General features: G+C 38.7%; 1 protein-coding gene across 1 annotated transcript in view; it reads left to right on the top strand.

The window, feature by feature from the left end:
* Window positions 1–50: 50 nt before the first annotated feature.
* TNFSF4 (TNF superfamily member 4) overlaps window positions 51–14,737 on the top strand; it is a 291,799-nt gene continuing 277,112 nt past the window's right edge. Inside the window, exon 1 of the transcript XR_014248770.1 lies at window positions 51–611. The gene's annotated coding sequence lies outside the window, so the exon portion shown is untranslated. The remainder of the gene's footprint in view (window positions 612–14,737) is intronic.

The raw sequence follows: 14,737 nt of genomic DNA on the forward strand, positions 1-14,737 counted from the left end.
CGGGGTGGGCGGGACCAAAGCAAAGCCTAGATAGACGGAGTCGCGGCGGGAGCGATGGGCGGGACAAGGGGCGGGGCCAGGCCGTGGGCGGGGCGGGCGGGGCCGCGGCTGGCGTGGGCGCGAGCGAGAGTCCAGAACCGGCGGGAGTCTGGGGCTGGGCTAGGGGAGGGCAGACCTGGGCCGGGTCCGGCACCCCGCCAGGACTCTGCCCTGCCGGGAGCCTGTGGACATTATCGCGCTCTCCTCACGTGACAGGGGACTCAATGACGTCGCCCTTTGGAGGCTTGGGGGTGCGTTCTGGGCTTTGGAGGTAAAGGAAGCGGAACGCAGTAGGAATGGGAGCCCCACGGCGGACAGCCGCCCTGAGGAGGCGCACGAATCCGCTGCTACCCTCCTGCACACCCACTCACGGCCGACTCCTGGCAGAGGGTTCTGGCGACCCCTGCACTCCCCGCTCTGTTAGTGTGAGCGTCTGGCATCCTGAGCGCCCCAGCCAGACTAGCCATCCTGATTTCTGTATCAGAGGATGTGGCAAGACCCAAGCATGTGGGGCACCTTGCGTCAGAGGAAGTGGCTTTCTTGTTGCAGCAAAAATTCCAGCACCCATATCAGTAAGTGCTTGGGGGAATGTGACCAAACTTTTATTTTTATTCCACTCCCAGAGTTCATTATGAGCCATAAGGTATTCAACACAATTATCCTGAAGTTTAAATATAAATTTTAAAACATACTTATTGTGATCTATTGTGTGCAAGTCCACTCTGCCACCCAAGGAAGTGGGAAGTTTAGATTCATTTATTTACTTTCTATGTGCCAAGCACAAGGTAGCCAAGATGACTGTTCTCTTGGAGCTTTCATTATAGTGAGGGATACATTTTTTAAAAAAATATTTTATTTATTTATTTATTTATGGGTGTGTTGGGTCTTCGTTTCTGCGCGAGGGCTTTCTCTAAGTTGCGGCAAGCGGGGGCCGCTCTTCGTCGCGGTGCGCGGGCCTCTCACTATCGCGGCCTCTCTTGTTGCGGAGCACAGGCTCCAGACGCGCAGGCTCAGTAGTTGTGGCTCACGGGCCCAGTTGCTCCGCGGCATGTGGGATCTTCCCAGACCAGGGCTCGAACCCGTGTCCCCTGCATTGGCAGGCAGATTCTCAACCACTGCGCCACCAGGGAAGCCCAGGGATACATATTTAACCAAGAATATATTAGACAACAGTAAATCCTATTCAGAGAAAATAAGATTATGTGCTAGAGGGTAAGTGAGGTGCTGCTTGGATTGGGTGGTCTGGTCTGGGAAAGCCTCCAGGGTAATGCAGGTAAACTATAAGTAGTTACTGCCGCCATTGTGCCTGGAGTGTTCCTTTTTGGGGATGAGCTCCCAACTTCGAGGCCAAAACAACCAGTTATCAGCTGCATCTGTTTCCACAACTATTTTAGTTTACATAGTAAGTGCTCTGGAAATGGTAGCTATTATTTGGATGATGATAGTAGGTTACGCAATAACCCTTGCTTTGCCAACTGTTTGCTAGGCACTGTGCCAGACCTGGTGATACAGAGAAGAGATACAGTCTCTGCTCATACAGGGAAAGCAGATGTACATACAGTTACGATAAAAACGTAAATGCTGATGGAGGGTTGTGGGGAGGGGTGTGTGCCAGACTGTTAAGAGTCCCACGGTATGAAAAATTCTCTGGGTGGGGCTCCTCAGGCTTAAAAAAGGCACAGGGCAGTGTGAAGAGAAGTGACTCACATACTAAGATTTGTTTTCATCATAGTGATGTTTTTGTGTGTGGGCATGCTAATCATACTTTCTCAGTTCTCCTCTGAACAAGGACTTGTTGTAAGATTACTGGAAAAATTTCTTAGCCACTCTGGAAAACTCTGTGAAGCTACTATATAAGTTAATCTGTAAACAAATATGACTCCAAGCTTTGGTTTTAAAAGTGCTATGTTTTAACTCCTTTTGTAGGGGAGAAAGAGAAGAGGAAAAGGAGGGTAATTTGAACTTAAGGCACTATTAATAATGTTGTGGAGATAGGCTGGAAAATACAGGTATACCACAAATATGGAGAATGAACACAGAAACAGATTACGGATCTCTAGAAAAGGCATAGTTATCAAACTGTCTGTTGTACAATAAATTAAGCAACTGTGATAAAATAAATGTCTGTTCCAGAGACTGCACACTGGCAGTCCTCTTGTCGACTGCAGACTTGTTTGCTTTAGCCTTTCTAGCATTTTTAATTCTTTTGAGTTAGCCGTCAACATCTAAAAAATGCGATTTTCCACAAAAATATCTGGATTTCTATCTCCTCAAAAGTCAGAAGAGCTGGCCACACTGGGCTCATGTTGCACCTGGCAAACAGTGACTGGAGAGTAGCCTTCTAAGAGTGCATATATTTCCTATTTATTCAGAAGACGCCCCACCACTTACTGACATTGTCTATTGGCAGTTTAACCACACTCTTGCCCTGTTATTTTTCTTAGGTTAGAATTAGGAGGAAAATGAGTCCCATCCTAATGTAACCCTATCTCTGGCAAAAATTGTAAAAGTGAAAGGTTGACTAAGGACCATATGTTTCAAGGTGGAACAAGGTGGAGCATATTTCTTTGTAAAAGCAGAGAATGTTCCCATATACTTAATATGCAGACAAAGTCAAAAGAACACCAACTGTCCTGCCTGACTCTTGTAGGTAGTTGAGTTTAACCTCTGTACTACACTGAAGGAAGATGTAGTAGCCAGAAGAGTGGAGAGTGGGAGGAACTCGAGAAGCAGAGCAGCAGGTGACTGATGCTGAAGGGTGCAAGATAACCTATCTAGTCATTAAAGGATACTTTACACAGGATACTAATAGCCTGCTAGCTTCCAAACTTAAACTACAGTGGGCTAAGCCCCACTGTAGAGGGAAAAGCAAGAAGTGCCATGAGAAAGGAGGAGGGGCCAGGGAGGCATCCCAGGGAGAGACCAGAATGTGGAAAAGGGAGAGTTAGGCTAAGGGGAAGGATTTACTTTGCAGAGAGGGTGGAGGCTTTATCAGAAAAAAATGTCTACTGACAGCTGGCAGGGTTGGGGAGAACTTGAAGTCCTTAGAATTAACTCCTGATTGACAGGAAGGAAGGGTTTGCAGGGGTTTTCAGAGGGCTCTGACTCTTGGCTGATTGATAGTCTCTTCTGTCCTTACTGCTTTGGACAGACTGAAGGAAAAGGTGAAGGGATTGGCAATGGCCATTTGGAAGAACAACAGTACATTAGGATGTCTCCTCTCTCACTAGGTTGTGAACTCCTAAAGGTTAGACCGTATGTTATTGATAAATATTTGTGACCTGTTAGACATAGTGGTGTGGAGCTAGATTGCACAAAGTATTGAAGAAGCGTTTGGGCACCTTCCTACAGGCACACAGCAAAGCTTCTTGCCCACCTTCTGCTGGAAATAAAAGAGCAATATGTCCCTAGTTATAATTGTAGCTAGGTAAAAATTCTTATGCATGTGGGAGGAGATATATAAAATTTGAAATTAATTTTAGGAAGGTGGGATGATTTTTTAAAACAATTCTTATAAAGCTTTCTTGTTAAATTTGATTTTCTTTTCAGAAAAAAAAAAATAGAAAGAGGGCTGGAGTACAGGAAACTCTACTGATCAGGGCAGTGCTATCAACCTGCCGTGTGAGTGGGGCTGATAATCTCTCCACTGCTCTTCTTTATCATGTTTTATGTGGGTACTCCTCCCTATCATATCCTACAATCTGGAAAGAAAGCAAAGTATTGGGCTGGCCAAAAAGTTCATTCAGGTTTTCCTATAAGATCGTATGAAAAACCTGAACGAATTTTTTGGCCAGCCCAATAGGATACGTAGGAGTAAAAATGAAAACAAAACAGCTTTTAAAATGCTAAAACGATGAATCGTTCTCAGAGGGGCTTTGGAGCAGTAAGTTCTGACACTTCTTTTCTCAAATAAAGCACTTTTCCTGAAAGTTTACTGCTTACACTGAAAGAGACTGTTTAGTAAGTTTCACAAATTATGATTTTTTGGGGGGGAAAAATTTATTCATAAATGGTTAAAGGATTAGATTTTAAAACATGATATAATAAAGACCAAAAGCCAATTTGGAATTGCTTAAAGGATGTTGAGTTAACCAATTTTTTTCTGCTTTTACTTAAGCATAAAAGGCCTGATGCTCTAAAGGAAAAAAATTAAGATTTTTACAGAGTGGGCAGTGAATATCAATTCGTGAAGCTTCATATCTGTGTGTGTGTGTGTATATGTATATATATATATATATATAGAGAGAGAGAGAGAGAGAGAGAGAGAGAGAAAGAGATTGTCATAGAGAGGAAGGAGGGGAAAGGTAAAGAGAGAAAGCAGAGAGCAAAGAAGTCATAGGAGCTGGGAAAGGGAAGAAGAAAGAAAAAGGGGAAAAAAAAGAAGTGTTTTGGAGAGGAACCAATCTGAATGCCTGCCTTGCCCAGACTCCTCCTAAGGAAAACTGACCACATGGCCCTGCCACTCTTGCCATCAGTGGTTGCACAGGACTGGGTGTCTGGCTCAAAGGCAATCAACCTACAGACTGTCTAACAGCTTGTAGGGGCCTGGTACAAAATGCGTTATTATTGGATCTTCTTTTGGTGGCTGGAATGCAAGAAAACAGATTCAGGCAGCAGTTCACAGTAGGGGTAGAAGCTGAAAGATGGTCAGGTAAGGTAGTAAGCAGAAGCCATGAAACAGCCAGGAGAAGAGTAGAGAGTGGCAGGAACTCTAGAAGCAGAGCAGCAGATGACTGATGCTGAAGGGTGCAAGATAACCTATCTAGTCATTAAAGGATACTTTACACAGGATACTAATAGCCTGCTAGCTCCCAAACTTAAATTCTTTGAGGCCTAGTGCCAGGGTGAACTAAAGCTGGGTGGTGAGAGAAGTCCTCCCCAGGTACAGGCAATCAAGCTATGGATTTTCTGAGAATTTAGAGATGATGACAATGATAATAATAATATTAACCTGCTTGCTATTATCACCAAGATCTGGCTGTTCCAAGCAATGTTAGTGATACAGTACTCTTAGACAAATCTTGATGCTGGTCTAAATCATAAACAATTGCTGCAGTCACTGTTGAGTTTTAATAATGTATATACCTTAGCTGCAGATTGGCACTTTTTAATTACTTATCCTTTATTTTTAAAAAGGTCTTCTACATAGAAGTTAATTTGGAGAATTCTCCATTATATAATCAGCTCTGTCTGTATATAGACCTCATTTATTTCAAGAGTGAATTGGTTGTGGTTCAAGCTGTCTTCTAGCACAGTTTCTGTCTCCAACTCCTGTGGTAATAATTCCTGCATTTAAACAACAGATTTGAAGTAAGCAACAATAACTCAATGATTATAAAGTTAAAGTAACAGAACTCAAGTTACTTTATTACGAGTGACCACTTGGAATTTTTGTGTTTAAAATTTAAAACATGTACGTACTATCGTGTCATCTGCAAACGGTGACGGCTTTACTTCTTCCTTTCCTATTTAGATTCCTTTTATTTCTTTTTCTTCTCTGATTGCTGTGGCTAAAACTTCCAAAACTATGTTGAATAAAAATGGCGAGAGTGGGCATCCTTGTCTTATTTCTGATCTTAGAGGAAATGCTTTCAGCTTTTCACTGTTGAAAAGCTGTGAGGTTTTCATATATGGAATTTATTTTGTTGAGGTGTGTTCCCTCTATGCCCGCTTTCTGAGGAGTTTTTATCATAAAAGGATGTTGAATTTTGTCAAAAGCTTTTTATGTATCTATTGAGATGAACATATGGTTTTTATTCTTCAGTTTGTTAATGTGATGTATCACATTGATTGATTTGCAGATACTGAAGAATTCTTGCATTCCTGGGATAAATCCCACTTGATCATGGTGTATGATCTTTTTAATATAAAGAAATAAAATATTTATTTAATAAAGAAATAAAATGAATCCAAATAGGAAAGGAAGAAGTAAAACTGTCACTGTTTGCAGATGACATGATACTATACATAGAAAATCCTAAGATGCCACCAGAAAACTACTAGAGCTCATCAGTGAATTCAGTAAAGTTGCAGGATAGAAAATTAATATACAGAAATCTGTTGCATTTCTATACACTAACAACACGTATCAGAAAGAGGAATTAAGGAAACAATCCCATTTACCATCGCACCAAAGAAAATAAAATACCTAGAAGTAAACCTACCTAAGGAGGCAAAAGACCTGTACTCTGAAAACTGTAAGACACTGATGAAAGAAATTGAAGACGACACAAACAGATGGAAAGGTACACTGTATTCTTGGATTGGAAGAATCAGTATTGTCAAAATGACCATACTAACCAAGGCAATCTACAGATTTAATGCAATCCTTATCAAAATACCAATGACATTTTTTACAGAACTAGTACAAAAAAATTTAAAATTTGTATGGAGACCCAAAGACCCCAAGTAGCCAAAGCTACTTTGGCTACTTGGGGTAGCCAAATCTTGAGAAAGGACAATGGAGCTGGAAGAATCAGGCTCCCTGACTTCAGACTATACTACAAAGCTATAGTAATCAAACAGTGTGGTACTGGCACAAAAACAGATACATAGATCAATAGAACAGGATAGAGAGGCCAGAAATAAACTCACACACTTATGGTCAGTTAATCTACAACAAAGGAGGCAAGAATATACAATGGAGAAAAGGTAGTCTCTTCAATAAGTGGTGCTGGGCTTCCTTGGTGGCACAGTGGTTGAGAATCTGCCTGCCGATGCAGGGGACACGGGTTCGAGCCCTGGTCTGGGAAGATCCCACATGCCGCAGAGCAACCAGGCCCGTGAGCCACAACTACTGAGCCTGCGCGTCTGGAGCCTGTGCTCCACAACAAGAGAGGCCGCAACAGTGAGAGGCCCGCGCACCGCGATGAAGAGTGGCCCCCACTTGCCGCAACTAGAGAAAGCCCTCACACAGAAACGAAGACCCAACACAGCCAAAAATAAATAAATAAATAAATAAATAAAAATTAAAAAAAAAAAAAAGTGGTGCTGAGAAAACTGGACAGCTATATGTAAAAGAATGAAATTAGAACATTCTCTAACACCATATACAAAAATAAACTCAAAGTGGATTAAAGATCTAAATGTAAGACTGGATACTACAAAACTCCTAGAGGAAAACATAGGCAGACACTCTGACATAAATGTAGCAATATTTTTTTGGGATCCATCTCCTAAAGTAAAGGAAATAAAAGCAAAAATAAACAAATGGGACCTAATTAAAATTAAAAGCTTTTGCACAGCAAAGGAAATCATCGACAAAATGAAAAGACAACCTACTGAATGAGAGAAAATATTTGCAAATGATATGACCTATAAGGGATTAATACCCAACATATATAAACAGCTCATACAACTCAACATAAAAGAAAACAAACAGACAACCCAATTAAAAAATGGGCAGAAGAACTGAAGAGACATTTTTCTAAAGAGGAAATGCAGATGGCCAATAGGTACGTGAAAAGATGCTCAACATCACTAATCATCAGGGAAATGCAAATCAAAACCACAAAGAGATGTCACCTCACACCTGTCAGAATGGTTATTATCAAAAAGAACACAAATAACCAGTGTTGGCAAGGATGTGGAGAAAAGGGAATCCTTGTACACTGTTGGTGGGAATGTAAATTGGTGCAGCCACTGTGGAAAACAGTATGGAGGTTTCTCAAAAAACTTAAAAATAGAACTACCATAGGACCCAGCAGTTCCACTCCTGGGTATATATCCCCAAATCCCCAAAACAGTAATTTGAAAAGATACATGCACCCCAATGTTCATAGCAGCATTATTTACAATTGTCAAGGTATGGAAGCAATCTAAGTGTCCCTCAACAGGTGACTGGATAAAGAAGATGTGGTATATATGTACAGTGGAATACTACTGAGCCATAAAAAATAATGAAATTTTACCATTTGCAGCAACATGGATGGACTTGGAGGGTATTATGCTAAGCGAAATAAGCTAGACAGAGAAAGACAAATATTGTATGATATCACTTATATGTGGAATCTAAAAAATACAACAAACTAGTGAATATAACAAAAAGGAAGCAGACTCACAGATATAGAGAACAAACTAACGGTTACCAGTGTGTGTGGGGAGGGGCAGTATAGGAGTGAGGGAGTGGGAAGTACAGCTTCCCATTGCATGTAAGATAGGCTCAAGGACGTATTGTACAAATGGGGAATATAGCCAATATTTTGTTATAACTGTAAATGGAAAGTAACCTTTAAAAATTGTATACAAATAAAAAATTTAAAACATGTCTACACTGAAAACTATAAAGCATTGCTAAAAGAAATTAAAGAAGATACAAATTAATGGAAAGACATCCCATGTTCATGGGTTGGAAGACTTAAGATGGCAATACTACCCAAAGCAATTTACAGATTCAGTGCAATTCCTATCAAAATCCCAAAGTTATTTTTTTCAGAAATGAAAAAAATCCATCCTAAACTTCATATGGAATTCTAAGGGATGTTGATTAGACAAAATAATCTTCAAAAAGAAGGACAAAGTTGGAGGTCTTATTTCTTTTTTACTTCAAAACATGTTACAAACCTATAGTTATCAAAATAGTGTGTTACTGGCAAAGACAGACAAATAGACCAATGGAATAGAATAGACAACCCAGAATAAACCGTTACATATATTGTCAAATAATCTTTGACAAGGGTGCCAAGGCCGCTTGATGAGGAAAGATAGTCTCTTCAACAAGTGGTGTAGGGAAAATTGGACATCCACATGCAAAAGGATGAAGTTGGACTCTTACCTTAGACTATATACAAAAAAAAGTAAAAAGGAAAAAGAAGCTTTTTTAAAAAATGAACTGCTATGGAAGCTTCCTTGACCAAAATCTAGCCCATAACCTCCGGAAGATTACCTATCAAGGGCAAATGCAAATGCTAAAAGTCTTTTCCACAAATATTAGTAAAAAATCTTTAGTGATCTGAGTGGGTAACCTTAACTTGTTCCATCTGCCAGAAACACAATTTGGATCCAACTTTTCTTTTATAAACTAGTGAGTTTTGTGTTCTCGTACATGTCTTGTGGCCAACATTTGCAAATGAAAACGGTAAGATTTCTCTTTGCGTCTGTATCTTTATGTATGTCTGTGTATGTATGCTATGTATATGTGATACTTTTCTACCTTCAGATGGTATTGCCAAAAGTAACTTGTAACAGAGCTCTATTTAATTTGCCTTAAAAAAGTGCTTATATAAATTAAGACTAGTCAAATGGGCTTATGTTGTCTCTATTACATATTTAGTTATAAAATTATGAATTCATAATCTAAGAACAAAAATATAATAAAAAGAAATTGCTTAATGTTTGTAAAGCACAGAAGTAAAAAGAGAGAGAGAGAAAAGCCACATGTTTAACTTTTTAGATGCTTTGTTTCCGTGATGTTTGTGGTTTTTTATATATATATTCATTTTATATGTGTGATTCATTTTCAACAATGATTGTTTTATAAAATATGTCTGCTTAAACGTAGTTTCCAAAATATTTTTGGTAACTGGAATCCTTAAATTTACAATAAATTAAATTAAATGATGGATATTCATTGAATATCTATGTCATTTCCAAGTAAGATAAAATACTGAAATATTAAATGCTAAACATAAATGTATCTAATTTTAGCTTCTTATTACAGAGAGAGAAGAGATAGTTAGGTCTGTTAATAACATATTCTTTTAGCCACACTGAAAAAAAAGTCTATTAAAAAAGTCATATGCATCTAGAAATTATGAAATGATGTATTTATAAATTTGCCAATCTACTACAGAAGTTAGTATGTGACAAACAGTTCACAATTGCCTGATTCTTAGTTTTCACTGAAAATTAGCATTACTAAGAGTTAAATATTTAGATCAATACATGTAACTAAAAGTACTAGAAATAATAAGAACAAAAACTATGCATGCAAGTATACAAGTAAAGTAGGATATGATTTTGGTAAAAAAAAAAAAGATATGAGGTATAAAGTTGTGTTTTTGTTAAGGAAAATGGAAAGAAATTTTGTCCCAGTTTAGAGGTTATTTAAAGTTGGTTCAGAATTTTTTAAAAAAGAGGAGAATAAAGGACAAAAACTAAATGGATATAGAAAGTTGGGAAGAAGAGAAAGAAGGAGAGAGAAAATTTTATCTTATGTAATCAAGCTGGCTAAAAATTAAATGAAATTATTATAAGGATTTAAAAAATAAGCTTCACAATCAATAGTGTCCCTATGCAAAACTAAAATTTAATTTTATTTCTCTGTTAAAATGACAAAGTTTTCTTGAATTATTGGTCTGCTCTTAATAAGAGACTATAAAAGCTTTCTTTACCTTTTAAGTAATCCTACCTAGGATACCATGTTTTGTTTTTTAGATTGTTTTGGTCTTATCTAATTATTTTCTGTGCTTTATTGTTGTCTTTAACAGGGCTTTGATTACTTAACAAAAACTGAATTTTCTCAATATTAAAATAGCTAAGGATTTTTGTTCATTTATTTTTAACAGCTATGTAACGTTCTGTATTTGCCTTCAAAATCTTTAGTTGTCACTTTGGTTAATCATGTCACAATTACCTGTGATCCTATTTAATGCTGTGTTTTAAACCTTTGACATTTTTGACAAACTTCCCAAAATCAAGTTCTAAATGAAGTCTGTTGACCCTGATCTAACTTTGGGAATTTTTTGGAGAGCCCCAGAATATCTCAAGAGATTTGTTCTCTCTCCTTATAAAAAGAGAGATATTAAATTATTTAGGCTTATTTGATATGTCAAATTACATGGGAAGCATAGTCAAGTAAGAAGTGATGTTTGGCCTTTTTGGGTTATATTTGTGTGGATATATATTATTAATGTAAGTGTTCCAGAAATTGTATGAAATTCTTAGAAATCTGAAATGTCCTGGTATAATGTTATAGTCAAATTCCAGTTATCATCTTAAAATGTATGTCACAGAAATAACAAAATTTTCTTGTCTATTGTATATAAACTCTTATTAGATCCTTAACCATGGCTATTTTTAAGTCTCTTGCCATTCACAGTTATTGTTTTACTCTGATGCTTTCCCGAAAGCTTTTGCAAGCAGCTAGGATCCAAAATTGCTTGTCCTCAAAGAGATTAATGGAAAGGTCCCTGACAGATACTCTAGAATACAGAATTCTGATAACTTTTTTTTTTTTTTTAAATTCACGTTCTTTTATTTATTTATTTATGACTGTGTTGAGTCTTCGTTTCTGTGCGAGGGCTTTCTCTAGTTGCGGCAAGTGGGGACCACTCTTCATCGCGGTGCGCGGGCCTCTCACCATCGCGGCCTCTCTTGTTGAGGAGCACAGGCTCCAGACGCGCAGGCTCAGTAGTTGTGGCTCACGGGCCCAGTTGCTCCGCGGCATGTGGGATCTTCCCAGACCAGGGCTCGAACCCGTGTCCCCTGCATTGGCAGGCAGATTCTCAACCACTGCGCCACCAGGGAAGCCCCAGAATTCTGATAACTTTTAAGATCATACCATTGTACTGGGTATGAATTTTCAGAACTCTAATGGAAAAATTGGTGGATTCATAAAACTGCAAACCCAATATTAAACATAATAACAATTAATTACATGGCACTGAATGAACTGATGAGGATGATTATAATTTTTATGAGTTTTTGTTTGAAACATTGCTGGTTCTTTAATATTTTGTTTTTCAGATTTAAGAAAATGTTTTCCTCTTTTCTCTTAGCTATCTCTAACTTACAGCAACTTGGTAAGTTAGGAAAAGGTGTGGACAAAGGTGAAACAATGACTTTTTCTCCCTACCTGATCCCTCCAGAATTTGGAAAAGCTTGTTGAATATTCTTATTTTTGTGACAGTGTAATTATTTTTATAAATTCAATAAGAATCTGTTCTCCTTATAACAGGACACAATTGGAAGCATTGGTTATATTACTGAGGCTTTGACGGGAATGTCATATTTGAGAATGATGCATAAAATCAGATCTGACCAGATAGCTTTAAGGAAGTAAGGTTGACTTTAGTGAGCTAATAAAGACCACTTTGAAAAACCAACTTGTGTCTCGCTTATAGTGTTCTCACCTCACAGTGAGTAAGGGAGATCACTACCTGGCAGGCCCAGGAACCTCAAAATATTTTGGGGACCTTAAGAAGAGAGGAATTCACCCAAATCCATAGGTGTTACAGGCGAAGTCTTGTGGTGACTCCTTGGCTTGGCTTCCTAGCCTTGAGATGCTTTTTAAAAGCCCAAATCTGAGATTCCTTATGAAAAGTTCCAGCAAAGCAAACTCAAAAGACCCTTGGTCAGTCACTATTCTTGCTGCACTTATGTAAGTAGTCAGGCCAAATTTAATGAGATTAGACTTATTTTGAAAACAAATTTGTCTTATTGTAGACAGAAAAATTATCAGTGCTAGAAAAAGTGGCACACTCTTGTGGATATTAGATTCTAGCCCTGTTCATTGTCTTTGAGATTTTACTATTTACCTATAAACTGTACTGGATCCTGAATTCTTCAAGCTTCCTCCAGCACCTGGCTACAGCTCTCCAAATTATTGTTTTCAATTTTTCTCCCAACCTTCTGAACTTGGAATCACTAAGAACTACAACTGCCCTTTATCCAAAGCACTGCAAGTTGCAGCTGGATGAATTGATAATGAACTTCAGAGAAATCACCACAACAAATGTGATATATGGACATCCTTCATGCCTGCTGCTATGTAGGCCACTCAGAAAGTTTGCCAGAACACCCAACACCAACATTATAGGCATTCAAACTACAAACCAGGAAATTCATCAAAGACTGCCACTGCCATCCTCACTCCACCATCAAATGAAGCCCCATATCTAGATATGGTCTTTACTGGCTGCCCTCCAGACTAAAAAATTTAGTTTATAATTCACTCCTATCATTAAAATTTGTTTTTAAAAACATTTCCATAGGAATGCCTCATTAAATACCTGATTGCTTGCACATACAGAGGCCGAATTTAGGTGGAAGCCCACCTGCAACACTGACTCCTTAAATGAAACACAACTGTTTAACTGGACTGACCTATTCCCAAGACTAAGAGACTAATTAAGATATGGGACAATGTAATTAGATTTGTTCTTTTCTGCTTGTTCCAATTTATGGTTTTCTTCTCCTTGGCTTGATCTCTTATCTCACAACATCTAACTCGTCTTTCTGCAGTGACCAACTCAGCCTTTAATATATGAAAATTTCCAGGACTTCCCTGGTAGCGCAGTGGTTAAGAATCCACCTGCCAATGCAGGAAACGTGGGTTCGATCCCTGGTCCGGGAAGATCCCACATGTCGCGGAGCAACTAAGCCCGTGCACCACAACTACTGAGCCTGCACTCTAGAACACGTGAGCCACAACTACTCAGCCTGCGTGCCACAACCACTGAAGCCCACGCACCTAGAGCCCATGCTCTGCAACAAGAGAAGCCACTGCAACGAGAAGCCTGTGCACTGCAATGAAGAGTAGCCCCCGTTCACCGCAACTAGAGAAAGCCCGTGTGCAGCAATGAAGACCCAACGCAGCCAAAAATAAATATAAAATAAATTTATTAAAAAAAATATATGTATGAAATTTTCCGAAGATAAAGTGTCAAATGGGAAACTGAAGGAAACCAGAATGTCACCTCAAAATATGCCTCTTTCTTTGACATAAAAATTATTTTGAGCTGAAGGCAATTAAGGAGCATCAAAGTCAGAAAAACCTGCCTCTTTCTTCCTAAAGGCAGTATATAAATTCTCCTTTTGCTGGAGACAGACTCTTAGCTCAGAGATGGCACCAGAGAAATCTGCAAGCAAACTTTACTCCATTAGTTTCCTCACATATATTTACCTTCCCACAGCTCACCACTCTTGGAAGCCTAAAACAACTTTCCTCTGTCCAGCCATTTCTGTACTAATTTATTTCTCCTTGTTGAAGATGCTATGTAAGCCACAGTTCTAAGCGGGTATCTATCCATCTTCCATCCAGCCAGGTGCCTCGGGGAAGCTGACCTTACCTCCAGCTCCAGAGATAGTCCTAATTGGTCCAAGATAATCCAGCATGACCTGGGAACTTATTAGAAATGCAGATTATCAGGCCCCACACCAGACCTACTGAATCAGAAACTGGGGATTGGACCCTGTGATAATGTGTTTTAATAAGTCTTCCAGGGGATTCTGATGCTACAGACTAAAACAAAACCATGCCATTAATCGGGATTGGTTCAGGGATAGGCATTTGATCTAACTCTTTCTAATGAGATATGCCATCCACTAGGGCAACTTCTGGGAAAAGTGTCCTTGCTCCTAAGTGAAAACCAAAGGGAGTCATTTTTTCATCTTCCTCTGAGAATTGTGCCTGGCTGCTTGGAAATATTGCAGTCATGTTTATAAAAGACCAGGAATGACATAACACCAAGAGTGGCAGAGCAGAAAGATGGGAAAAAAATCTGGTGGATTCTTAATAACACGATTGAACTACAACCCATCCTGAAACTTATTCTACCTCTAGCCTTCCTGCTGAGTCAAGAAATACCCATATTGTTAAAGATAATTTGAATCAGGGTTTCTGTTACTTGCTGTCAAAAGTATCCTATAGTCTGATAAATTAGACTTACTAATATTTTACTTTGGATTTAAAAATTTTTATTCATTAGTGAAAATGACCCAAGATTTATTTTATTTTATTTTTGCTAACATTGATAGT

This window comes from Balaenoptera borealis (genome assembly GCF_965194805.1).
Source record: "Balaenoptera borealis genome assembly, chromosome: 1".
Taxonomy (NCBI): domain Eukaryota; kingdom Metazoa; phylum Chordata; class Mammalia; order Artiodactyla; family Balaenopteridae; genus Balaenoptera; species Balaenoptera borealis.